Source organism: Centroberyx gerrardi, chromosome 13 (genome assembly GCF_048128805.1).
Source record: "Centroberyx gerrardi isolate f3 chromosome 13, fCenGer3.hap1.cur.20231027, whole genome shotgun sequence".
NCBI classification, from domain to species: Eukaryota; Metazoa; Chordata; class Actinopteri; order Beryciformes; family Berycidae; genus Centroberyx; species Centroberyx gerrardi.
The window spans coordinates 26,237,835-26,251,958 of NC_136009.1; the positions used below are offsets into that span (position 1 = coordinate 26,237,835).

The 14,124-nt window shown below is 39.3% G+C and overlaps 2 non-coding genes across 2 annotated transcripts; both read left to right on the forward strand.

Annotated features, from left to right (window-relative positions):
• The first annotated feature begins 456 nt into the window (after nt 1-456).
• Nucleotides 457-538, forward strand: trnas-uga (transfer RNA serine (anticodon UGA)). The gene has a single exon. It is a non-coding gene; the product is annotated as a tRNA-Ser (tRNA).
• Nucleotides 539-952: 414 nt separating this feature from the next.
• On the forward strand, nt 953-1,035 carry trnas-uga (transfer RNA serine (anticodon UGA)). The gene has a single exon. It is a non-coding gene; the product is annotated as a tRNA-Ser (tRNA).
• Nucleotides 1,036-14,124: the final 13,089 nt, after the last annotated feature.

Genomic DNA, 14,124 nt, shown 5'->3' on the forward strand with positions numbered 1-14,124 from the left:
AGAGAGTAATGTGTTCTGTGCATCAGGTGGGATCCCAGCATGGTCACCACACACACACACACACACACACCTACACACACACACACACACACACACACACGGCAGATAGAGTTGACAGTGTGAAACACCTTAATTTTTGGCAACTACTTACCTAATTTAAGATAATATTAGATGACATTGTAATAAACTCTGTAGGGAAACTAGTGCATTGCAGCAAAGATACAGCAAAGAAAATGTTGCAATTCTGCTCAGTGACTTATTGCATACTGAAATATTATGACTTCAAGACTATGTTCCTGTTAGTCAAACTCAGCCATGTCATTTGTGCTTATCACAGATTCTGAACACCCCGTGCCTGTCCAAAAGACTTCATAGTATCAACAGACCAGTAGGATATTGCTGACTGAATTTTATTTCAGTCATCTTTGCTGACTCTTTTTAAGCTTTGCATTTCAAGCTGTGATGGCCGAGTGGTTAAGGCGTTGGACTTGAAATCCAATGGGGTTTCCCCTCGCAGGTTCAAATCCTGCTCACAGCGTAGTAGTCTGCCTTATGTGTTCTTTATATACGTGAGAAACTGGTGTTACATTTACTTTACAAAGAACTGATGGTCCTTGTAGCGTTCTTGGACAAGGGAACATGCATGACGTAGTCTAGTTTAACAAATAGTTACAAAAGGTGGAGCGGTGGCCTGCAGAGACTGTTCTGCAAATGAAAGGTCAGAGATTCAGTCCTGTCAGCCATCTGTGCTGTCAAAGTGTCCTTGACCAAAACACAAATCTCCCTTCCTGCTCACACTTTTGAAGTTGTTCTGGATGAGAGCGTCAGATAAACGCCTAAAATGCAAAAGTGTTACGACTATGAAATTGCGTTCTCACTGCCAGAAATGTTCGCTCTGTTGAGAGGTGAAGGAGGCAGGCAACACATGTGGCCCTGAAGCTGCTCCTATGGAGCTGTGATGGCTGAACGGTTAAGGCGTTGGACTTGAAATCCAATGGGGTGTCCCCCTCGCAGGTTCAAGTCCTGCTCACAGCGATGTTTAGCATGGGACAATATCAGTGGTTCTCAACTAGGTGACTAAGTCCCAAGAACCTGCTGCAGTTTTCCACCCAGTGACTGCAGCAGCTGATTCTTCTCAGTTTTAAGTGCTAATCAGCTGCTGCAGTACTTGGCTGGAATAAAAAAACGCCTCTTGGACCTTAATGGCACATGGTTGAGAACCACTGATATATATTCAACCCCAGCAACATCCAGTGTTTCCATCAAAAGGCATGCGACCTTTAAAGGAACAATCAGCAACATTTTTCTGGCTCGTTGCCCAAAATAACTTCTCTGTCCACTGTACTAATAACAGTGGTTCCTAACCATGTACCATAAAATTTTGCTTGTTTTCATTCCAACTAGTCAGTCTGATTCCGGTGTTTAGCTCCTCCTCCCTGGGTGTATTAATCTGTGAAGTCAGATGTGTAAAACACAAGTTTCTCTTATCTTTACCCTACAAAGAAGTTGCTCTTTGTAACAATCCTCACATCTTAAACATGGGAACATGGATGACACCGTATAGTTCAACCTACACTCTTGAAACTTGGTAGGGCGTCCTAGTGGTTAACGAGAATGTCCTGTAACTAGAAGGCTGCAGGTTCAAGCCCGAAATGTGTTCTCAGTGTTTTGCTGTTTTGCCACTGCACAAAGGAATTATTGTTGGGGCACATGGGCTTAATAAATGACAAATAGACTAATTTATAGCCTGACAACTTCTTTATAGAATCAATGGATCCTTGTTGATTGACATAAGATCACAAACAAGCGTGATCTCCATTCATTATGGGGCAACTAGGTAGGTTAAATTTCGGTAGGCTACTTTCATTCTTTGTAATATAGTTTGAAAAGCCAGCAACAGGAAAACAATCCACAAAAATGATGTATTATTAAATTATGACTTATTTTCTTCCCTGGCATGAAATTGAGGCAGAGACACGCCAGGGAAAACATTTTTTTTAGAAGAAGCAAAGTTTGGCACAACAATGTTAAAGCATTGGTTCTGGTCAAAACCTGCTCAGAGGTTTACTCTTGAGATGGGATGGAGTCAGGACACACAGAAGGCAGTGAGGAGTTTACTGTGTGTAGAGGACAGATCTAAACAATCCCATCCCGCTGATATTGTAAACAGCACCTGCACTGGGACTTGTAATAGAAATCACCACCAACCAGATAGTGAGAGGTCCAAATTGAACTTTTTTCTAAGACTGGATTGGGTAAACCCCATATGCTCGCCCACCTGCGTGTACAAATATTTACTCTCAAAGCTGTTTGTCTTTGAGTTTAATAGACGATACAGTTTTTTTTCAGAGTTCTGGTACAGCAGCTGCGCTCGGTGCTGGGCTTAATAATCACAAAAGGGAATTTTAAATGTAATATTATTACTTTACTAATTAGGGTAGAACAAAAAATACACCATTATAAACCATTTTGACAAGCCATTGAGTCTTAAAACCTTATTTTTATGAAAAGTAGTGAAAACGCCTGTCAGTGGGGTGAGATCATTTTATTTGTTTTCAATGAAATTTCTAGTGTGTCAATATCTTGAAATGAGAGTACTTCACTAGAATCAAATAATGTTACTTGATTCAAGAGAATTCTTGAAACAAGTCGATTAGCATTGGAAAGTATTATGGCTATTATTATAACAACATTTCAGTAATTGTATTTTCATTATTGTAACTACTTAAAATGAACTTTCAATCATTGTAACTTAATTAGTATAACCTCGGTGAGGCTTTGATATAAGCTTATCTGGCTTTTTACCTCACCTGCACATGTACATTTCTTTCCCTTTCTTTCTTTGGTAATTCTCTTAATGTATTTTTCGTTTGTTTGTTTAATATGTGCAAATAAACTAAACTAAACTAAGGAAGGTTTTAAGGAAAGTAAGATTTCAAGACTCAATATTAAATTAAATGACTTGTTAAGATGGATATTTTTTGTGCTGTAGGCCATCTACACAGGTTCAGTTGTATGTAACACACATGTATACTGTATATGCACATGTACAGCAAAGTAACACCCAAATCTTTTCTTCCTCCGTTCATCCCTTCCTGCTCTCTCTCCCCTCCTTTCCTGATATTGCATGTTAGGCTGCAGAGCTGGAGAAACTCAGTAACCAGCTCAGCGACTCCACACTGCACACCAAACACTCACTGGAAGTATGTTGGTCTTGGTGCTGACTGCCTCGACTTGTCAGCGGAGGCCAAACGGAGAAGCCTCGCACTGAGACCGATAGAGGAAGGAAGGAAGGAGGAAGGGGGGGATTTGATCTTGAGTTTCCATATGTGTCTTTACTGCTCCACTGGTCCGCCTGCACATTCTAGGCACATGTGTTCATATCGCCATAGAAACTGAAACACACATTTACTCTGGGTGTGCATGTGTGTGTTGGCGCGTACTTAGTGGCCAGCATATGAAGTTTAATGTCTAAAAATGACAGACTTGTTAAGTTATTTTATCTTGTATCCAGACTTATCATGCTTATTTTAGTATTTTTTTAGTTACATCATCTTACTGCACTGGCAGATAATTTTAACGGTTTCAACAGATGTGACTTTTTTCAGGATAATTTACTTGTTCTATAATGATTTCTTGAAAGAAGTCATATTGGCATGTATCAACCAGCAAGATTATCTGCCAGTGCAGTGAGTTAATTTGACTAAAAATATCATGAAATAAGCTTTGACAGGTCTGGAAACAAGATAAAATCACTGGAAAACTTGTCATTTTTTGCAGTGTACAATGATACCAAACAATAAGAAACATTAAGCATCACAGAACAATGGTCACTGAAAGGCTTTGCGTTTTTCTCGGCTCTGTAAGTGAAATCGTTCCATATTTGGCTCCTGGCACCAGGTTATCAACCAGTTAAAGTGGACTGGGATCCAGTTTAGACCTGGTGGACTATTGGCACTGTTGAATGTTTTCAGCTGTTTGACTCTGACTGCTGCAACAGCCAGACTGACGCTCTGTCTATTCCAATCCTCCTTCTTCTTCTCTTAACTATTTCAGTCTGCACAGAATTTCAGCCTGCAGAACACATTTAGTGTAAGTACGTTTATAATCTTCAAGATTGAATTTAATCTTTCACAGCGGTATAAAACTAGTATTGAAATTTCAGTGATCATACCAACGCTAAAACACACACATGCACACTAACACACAAGACTTCTCTTAGAGCATATGATAGCCTGTCTCAACTGGTGGAATAGCTCATGTGTTATGTCACCATGATAAACAGCCATAAGCAGATGTCAATGATGAGTAAAGTTACCAGCTCACCTCAGGGTGCAGTGCCAATATGTGATGCCACCCTCTGTATCCATGCAGGAAGTATTGTTTAATCAAAGGATTCATTGTAAATATCCATTTGATATACACTTTGAGAGATAATAAAAGATTGCTAAATAAAATGCAAGATCTGTGGGTTTTTTTTTGTACTTTTAGATTTAATTTAGTCTCCATCTTTGTTGCTAAGCGCTCATTGCTGTGGTGTTTCTGCACTGCACTTCCCAGAGATCACCTGTCAATCAAACAGTGTGGGCGGAGCTTGGATTTTCTGTTGATGCAGTTAGGCTGTCTGTTAGGCCATCGCAGTTGTTCTCTTATTTACTCCAAATCGGCGAATCACTTCCTATGCGATTTTTGCGATTTTTCCCAGGAAAGAGCACCCAGACAGCGGGTGTTTTGAACAGCAAATGTAAAAGGTTTCATGAACAGGCTGTAAATTGAGTCACTATTGTGTTATATGAATCACGACTAGCCAGCTCTATAGAGAGTAGCAAAACAGACATTTATTTGTATGGAAATATTGTGTATTATTACTTTAATTCTGGAAAATGTCATAGATAGCCTATAACAGCTTTCTCAATATTAAGCTGTGATGTGTTTGGCCTTAATGCCAGCATTTTTTTAGTATAAGTATAAATGCCACTTCTTTCATATAATGGATAGCTTGTTTTCAAAAGTCTTTGATCATGTGAGTCTCCTCCAAAGCGACATGTAAGATGATAGATGATCCACAAAGTGATCATTATTGCATCTGACCTTTTCAAACAGCGTTTTCTTTTCTTTCTTCTATCACACTGACAGGATCCAAGAGATCTTGCACGCACCCGGTATCTTGGCCTTAGCGCAGCCAAGATAACCCTACATTAGACCAACAAACCACAGATAAGCATTAGATGGGGTTTAATCACAGGGTTGTTAACTTTAAGAGGAAAATTGCACCAATTTTACAGTTTAGCTACTGATGTTAGCCACAATAGCATGTGGTCCCTGAGGGCTCGATCTGCCCTACTGCTACTCCTGGTAAAACACAGTTAGCCTCAGGTTGGATTCAGATAAACACAACTCTACATTACAGGCAGTTAGCTGTTGCTCTAATCAAGAGCAATTTGCAGTGAGTACAGCAGGTACGGATTCAGTTTCTTGCTCAAGGACAATTCAACAAGACACACTGCTGCTCAGGAAAACACTGTCGATTGCAGGGATTGAACCGGTGGTCTTTTGGTTACAGGACAGTAAGGCTGTGTTCACACTGCAGCTAAATGTGTCCCAATTCTGATCCATTTCTTCCCCTTACATGTGACACAGATCTGATGTTTTCTAATCAGTATTAACATCAAAAAGCTGCATGGAGTCGCATTTTCTCAGTTCTAATCTGGAGCACATGGATATGTGGTAACATCGGATCAAAATCCCACGGCATGCCACCTACATGCAACTTGTATTTGAACGCTCAAAGTGGAATTTGTCAGCGTTGCCATGACAATAAGTAAATCTTGTGTCATTCACCTGAGACATAACGTCATAACTTTGGCACCACAGCAGCTTGGCTCAGTGTTGGAAGACAACAAGACACAACAATGGAAAAAAAGCGAAATAACCGACTTGATTGCTACTGTACGTATTTCGCAAGATGTCTCAATCTCAAACTCCAAGTCAAAACTCTGTTCATACTGATCATACTGGTATTGCATATGGGTTATATCCTAGAATAGATTTGAACAGCCAGGTATAAGCAGTAATTTGGAATTCAGCATGAAGGCCTGCATTGGCCTAATTAGCCTAAAACTCCCTGCTATCCAACTTTGTACAACAGGCAGTCTCAGCCAAGCAATTTGATTGGTCAAAGATCCATTTTAAACCTGCAACCAATTGCTGGACACTGTAAATCAGACAGCATTAGCTCTAGTGATGGACTTCATTTCTCACAAGATGACATAGTGTCCTGAGCGCAGCTGTAACTTCACGAGATGCTCGCAAAGTGCAGAAAACCAATGTCCATAAAACCTGTAGGTTTGCCACACACCTCTTCACTCACAGACCAACATGTTTCAGTTCTGTTTAAACTTTCATATTGTAAGAAAAAACACTAGAAGGAATATTGGCACTGATGCTTCATGAGGTTCCCCCATAAATCACGTTTTTGTTTGCAAACCCAGTAATATTTTAGAAACTGTAATCATCACTACATTTAGAAATTAATATTATATATGACTATTGTACGATTATACAATAATATTCCCTTTTCTATACTGAGCTTGTATTCATTCCTTTCTGTGCGCTCCTCAATGATTTTAGGATTCCTATTAACTTTAATCTATTTGTTTGTTTTTCATCTCATGCTCAGTGTCTGTGAAAGTGCATTTTGACGCCTCAGACTGTATCCTCTGTGTGAGTTTATGTGATCGTATATCTGTCCGTCTGTCCAGCTGTCCCAGCAGTAAGCCTTCCCTTCGCCTCGGGCACATGATGGTTCCACATATCAGAGGGGAGGACTTACATTTGGCAGCAAACGGCAGAAGGTGGACAAGCAATGATGCAAAACACGCACTTCCACTTCTGTTCCAATGCACACATACACACACACACAAACACACACACACACTCACATACAGTACATACAAAGGCACAGACATACATATACGCACATTCACAAATAAATACATAGACAGAAGCAAAGTCTGATATTGCATGTTAGTTAGCATGTAAAGTTAGCATTTCCGCCATTTGGTGTGTAGTCCAAAATCCCTATAAAATGGGAAATATGAATGGGATTACTAGCTATACTATGCTTTGTTCCATAAAATAAATCAACTAACATCACCTTTGTGAATTTTCATCCTCAATTACTTTTTATATAAATTGTTACTGGTAAAATGTTCATTGTTTGAGAAAGGGGACTGAAACAGTTGTCAGCCTGTAGCTAGCAACAACTGGAAAACAGCAATTGGAACAGAACTAAGTAACAAGAACAAGGCAACAATAACAACTATAATAAGTATTCAATGCAACACTATGAAAATCTTAATAATTTGAATGTACAGTACAGTTGGGATGAGAGGTAAAGGAAGTTTCAAAGTAATGATTCAATATTGTATTCTGCTTTCCCTGATGATTAGCTTTTTGTTAGAAAAAATCAATATTAAAAGCAACTAAAAGATCAGAATTCACAAAGGAGATGCTAGTGGATGTATTTTAACCCCTGGAACAAAACACGTGTGCTGTGTGTCAACACAGCCCTTATTTTCGAAAAGCCCATTCATATTTTCCATAGGGATTTTGGACTACATGATGCTAATCTTTGGCAAAATGACAACTTCCACTTACAGCCTTTATTCTCACACACACAAACGCAGACACACACACACACAAATCCTTGCTCAAGGCTATATTATGCAGCCAACAGTGCTGCCAAGAGAGAACGTGCCTGTCTGTCTGCCTGCTTGTCTGGCTGCCTGCCTGACTGTATCTGCCTGTCTGTCTGTCAGAGGTTGCCATTAATTCCTGTGTTAAATGAACTTTTGCAGTCTAGAGTTGAAGCCTTACTAGTTCTATCAAAAGAAACTTGTCAGTAGAGGTGATGTACGTTTTACATTACATTTTACATCACATTTTCGGCAGTGAGCTGACACTCTTATCCAGAGAGACATACAATGAGTGCAACAGTAAAGTCAGCTTTAATTCCTAGATCATGAAAAATTACAAATAACCAAAAAATAAAGGGTATCAGTGCCTTTAAAATATTCCTGTGGAAACAATCAGCAAAACACTGGGGAGAAAGGAATAGAATAAGACCGAAGAAAAAGAGATTTTTTTTTTACAGCGTCACCTCAGACTGTCTCTGTGTGTGTGTGTGTGTGTGTGTGTGTGTGTGTGTGTGTGTGTGTGTGTGTGTGTGTTCACATGGGTGTGTGTTTGTGTGAGTGTGAGAGAAAGAGACTGACAGAAATAAAGAGACAGAGAACGATGTGCAGGTGTGTAAAGAAAGTGTATGGTGTGTGTGAGGTGGCATTCAATTTGTTTGCATGCATGCATGTATGTGTGATTGCTTGTGCACGTTTGTATATGCAAATGTTCACGTATTATGTATGTACTGTATATGTGTGCGTGTGCGTGTGTGTGTGTGTGTGTGCGTGTGTGTGTTCTCCCCTGCGGCAGGGCTGAGTGGCGGTGTTAAACCCGAGGTGAAGGGAGGTGTCTGGGCAGGTTAGCGTCTCACTGTGCCACTGTCAGCCAGCTGTCTACTGCTGTCCTGCTGCCAAAAATATGACTAGCTAGCTCTGCCAGTTAGCTACCTGGCAGGACGAACCGGGCCAAAGCTGCTGTGTGGGTAAAGAAGCCTACCTGCAATAACTACCCATTCTCAGGAACGAAGAATAGAATGCCGTTGTTTTATCATACATACATTTTATCATCATATATTGTTTTGTCATACCTATTTCCATTTTCATTTAACCTTGCTTTCAAGTAATATGCCTGTTGGTCAATTTGCCCTAGAGATGAGAACATAGACACCAAAATCATCCATGTGTCCCTAGTAGATCATTCGCTTTGGTTCTCCATGCTAACACTCATCAAACATCATCAAACAATATGCTGAGTGATAGCAGGCTCCATGCTAACATTTTAGCATACACAAGGTTGAGTGATAGTAAGCTCCATGCTAACACTTTATCAAACAATATGTTGAGTGATAGTAGGCTCCATGCTAACACTTTATCAAACAATATGTTGAGTGGTAGTAGGCTCCATGCTAACATTTTATCAAACAATATGTTGAGTGGTAGTAGGCTCCATGCTAACATGTTAGCATACACAATGTTGAGTGATAGTAAGCTCCATGCTAACACTTTAGCATACACAATGTTGAGTGATAGTAGGCTCCATGCTAACATTTTAGCATACACAAGGTTGAGTGATAGCAGGCTCCATGCTAACATTTTAGCATACACAATGTTGAGTGATAGTAGGCTCCATGCTAACATTTTAGCATACACAATGTTGAGTGATAGTAAGCTCCATGCTAACATTTTAGCATACACAAGGTTGAGTGATAGTAGGCTCCATGCTAACATTTTAGCATACACAATGTTGAGTGATAGTAAGCTCCATGCTAACATTTTAGCATACACAAGGTTGAGTGATAGTAGGCTCCATGCTAACATTTTAGCATACACAATGTTGAGTGATAGGCTCCATGTTAGCATACACACTGAGTGACAGTATGTGACTAGCATTATCCAAACTAAGAAGACCTTGTAGTAAAATGTTGTTAGTTTTTATTATATTTATATATAGATTCATAAATTTAAAAAATGAAGTATTAGCCTATTATCTCAACATAGCTGATGTAGCCACGATTTATTTTTGGAACTATTACTATAACTGTGTATTCATGCTATTCACTGCACAGTGATTTTTAGCTGCACAGTGTCCGATCGCCCACCACATTAATTTCCAATGGAAACAGGGAAATTAGTCCCTGCTTGTTCAAAACAGTATGTTATTTTCATAATATTTCATGTAAATGTTATAAGTCACAATAAACACGGTTCACAGAAAAAGGTAAAAAAAAAAACTCAAAAATGTACAATGCTCCAACGCGTTTTGGCCTTGACCTGATGTACAAAGCAAGCTTCAAACTTTTTCCAAGAAGAGTGCCCTAGCCTACTAACAACACACTGACGTGTTCTGTTGACGTGTAACACGAATGTGCGTTGTCCCAAACTAGACACACGGATGTGCTGAAAATGCCGTATCATTTTTAAAAGTGTAGGTGTTGGTTTTTGTGGAGAAATGATTAAGCTGCAAATTACCCTGGAATCTTTTATTTTTAATCATATACCTTTATCCGGCTCCAGACATGATGAAAAGTCACCGTGCAAGACTGGAGACAGAGAGCATGGCACCAGAAATTTTAGGGAACATGGGTAAATTTGAGGGTTTGTTTTCGTATTAGGGGGGTCTGATTGCGTGGAGACGTGCTAAAAAAAACAAAAAATGCACACAGACAGACACACACACATTCTTGAATATATCATGGTAGAATTGTTCAAGTGTTACCTCATAAGCTGAACACACACACACACACACACACACACACACACACCACTCCCTAAAAATGCCCTTGAGCATGTGGGTGTGGTTTTGGTCTAATGGGGGCTGAAGCAATTTTAATGAATTGTGTTTTCACCTTGCCTCTAAAATATACAATCATTATCTCAATCACAGGTCTCTTAAATTAATTTTAGTACTACTGTTATTATTTAATATTTATTCAACCAGATAGTGCTGTTAAAATTGAAATCGTTTTTTCAAGAGAGACCTGGTTGAAAGAGCAGCATCTATGACAAATATAAAAGTAGCAGACAAACAGCAACAGTGTGTGTACCTGAGCAAAGTACAATCAAAATCACATAAAAGAAAAGAAAAGTTTAATTTGATGAGAAATTGAAGAGGCTGACATTTTACATTCTTTAGAAACCGATCACCTGAAATACTATGAGGAGGGGCAGGGTGGAGCGAGGCTTTGAACACTGCACTTTTGTCTTGATGCATAAATCTCTCATGTCCATTGGATTAACCTTAGCAGTACAATCAATCATCATTACAATCATCTTTTTTCTGCCAAAGTTTTCACTGAAAGAAATTAGCCGCCCTTTGTTTGACATATGAAAACAGGCAAAGTGGGCTTATGTAAACAGTAAACTTATTGGTGGATTGAAGAGTTGGTGGTAAGCCCTCGCTGCCTGGCACTGTTGACTCAACTTCCAAATTGACATTACTATCTTCTGTTCCATTTGGGAAAATAATGTGGTTGAATTGAAATATGTTTTGCCACATTGCACCACAGACCAGGATGACAAATTGTCTGTGTGTGGCTTGCCTGAGTAATTATATGTCTTTTCCCAACACTGAAAAGATAAACACTGATGCAATTTTCTCTACCTGAGGAGCTCATGCTGGCAAAATAAGTGTCTTCTTGTAAATCATCTCTTAAAAAAAATGTTTTTACAGACAGACCTCAGTTGTATAATTTGTTTTTACTATTTTATTCTTCTGTAACCTTATTTTTAATCCATGTCTGGCATTATGTTTATCTCACTGACTATTATGAATTAATATTTTATTGCCTGTGAAACTATGTAATTCTGTTTTGCAAAGTGCTATTTTCAGTAAATAGATGTATTTATTTATTTATTTTTTTTTCATTTTAACAATTGAATGACATTTAATGAAGCTACATGTTTGCAGATTGGAGTTTTAGTTCTACAAGCATTTCTCAGAGGCAGAGCTGCTCTGGAGGCAGAAATAATCTGATTGGTTGAGTTAAACCTCAGTGGGCGGGGCCAAACAACTACAGTTTTTCTGGCCAGGTAATTTTAGACTGAAGCCAAGTAGAAGTGCTAAGAGAGGAGGAAGCTAAATGCAGTCTAGCCATACGTTATCTAGGTTAGCTAGTTAGCTAGCTGCAGACCTTCCTAGCCATACTAGCCTATAGCTATCTTAGCTAGCTTGCTGACCTTCCAAGATTATGAATGCCATGCGATCACAAATAAATGAAGCCATTGCCATTTACATTTTTTTATATATATTTTGATTAGAGTTCCTTCTTTGCCATTCAAGTTTGCTAGTTAGCTAACTGCTCTGAAAAAACTGTGGTTGTTTGGCTCCGCCCACTGAGGTTTAACTCAACCAATAACATTATAATACTGCTTCCTAAGCAGCTCCGCCTCTCCAAACTGCTATGTATCCGTCTGGCTCTGAATACACTGAACTGAATACACTTTGTACAAAGATATGATGCCTCCTGGTGAGGCTGTGCATATATTATTTATGTATATATGTCATATATTTTTTGTATTGTCAATAAAAAAAATCAATTCAATTCCATTCAACTGCTGAACATTTCTTCAGTTCAGGGGCTCACCAGCAATAGTTAAAGTTAGAGAGAGTTTCCTTTGGACAGAGGGCCATGCCTGTGTTTACAGAGGGGAGGAAGGGGGGAGGGCCTTCTTCCAGAGTTTCTGTCCTACTTCAGTCGTGATGTTGTGTGGTCCTTCTCCACGGGTCACTGGGTCAATGAAAGCACCTGAGGCAGAATATGACCTGACTTGGGTCTAAATGCTGTTTCAAATCTTTCAAATGTATTCTCATATAGTTTCTCAGGCATCCCCAGGGGAGATTGCCCCGTCAGAATTTATTTTTTGTGATCGACTGAGCTTGCCCGGCACAACGCAACCAACTGTTTCATCACACAAAAAAATGCAACCAACAACCATCTGTTTCAACAAGCGCCAAGTAAATGCTCACAGTAATTGGTCTGACCCCCTTAAATGCATACAGGTATGTGGATCTCAGAGGGACATGCAAAGAAACAAATTGCTAATTAGACCTACAGCATGGACAATACACCAATTGATTGCTCTATATATATGAGACGATTTTAGTTTGAGCTGAGTCTGGATCTGATGTGGTTTCCATTCTGGCGGTGGCTCAGCGACATGGCAGACAGCTGATTAGTGGTTTCAGTAGCAGGAAGGAGATATTCTTTATATTCTTGGGCTAGACACGCTTGACTTAGTCACACGTAGATGGAACTGAAATATAATCACAGATTCTACGTTATATAGAAGTACAACATAGGTGAAAGAGCATATACGCTCAGCAAAGCCTTTCCCTGGATAAATAAAGGCTAAAACAGACGACAGGTGGAATTGATGCATATTTGTTTTTATAGAAATATCATTTTTGTTTGTTTATTTTATGCCTTTTGTGACATTTGCCTGCTACAAATCCTGAAAGCACACTGAGATATGTAGGTAAATGACAACTGAAGTTCATACAGATGTTAATTTGATGCTTGCTTAAAATGATAGTTACTCCATAAACCTGAAAATACAATCTTTCCTGAGATTAGGTGACTACATAGTCCTCACTCTTTGTTGAAAGTAATATATGTTGCAGGAAAAATACCTTTAAAGGGTTTCATCCCAAAATACTATATCTGCATTTTGGAGGCAATTTGATACCTGAAATTCATCAGGCAATATTTCAAAAGCACAGATTATTCTGTAACCAAAACATATTGTAAGCAAAGGTCTTAACATGCCTCCTAACTCAAATAGCAGCCCATAATGTGCTTTACTTTCCTGCAATAATTTTGTCTGTTTAAGACCCAGTTTTTTCAAATGGCGGTTTTCTCATTTTAGAATGAAACTCTTCATTTGTACTTTACTCAAATATAAATACAGACATCAGCCCTCAGGAAAACCTTGTACTTGCTTTCAGCCAAAACTCACTTCATGACCACCCAGTTATGGAAATTCAATTCACCGCATACAAAACCACGGCAGTCACAGACAGCTGTTTATATGTCAAGGATAGACCACATCTTCTCTTGTATAACTACATTAACGAATTAGCTGGTTTGGGTTAGGGACTGTCTGTGCGGATCCAATTCAATTACAGTGTGCACCGTCTTGGCAAAGGAAAGGAGGGGAGAGGAAAAGAAAAGAGGAGACAGGAGGAGAAGTGAAAATAGGAGAGAAAGGAGAGGAAATGGAAAGGAAAAGAAAGCAACGGAGAGGGGAGGAGAGGAGGCAAGGTGGGCTGTGGAGAGGAGGAGAGAGGAAAGGAAAGGAAAGGAGAGGAGAGGAGAAAAGATAACAGGAGAGATGAAGAGGAGAGAGAGACGAGAGGAGAGAAGAGGCAAAGCGGGTCAGATAGAGGAGAAGAGGGGAAAAGAAAAGAGGAGACGATGGGAGAGGAGAGGAACAAGGTAGAGAGGAG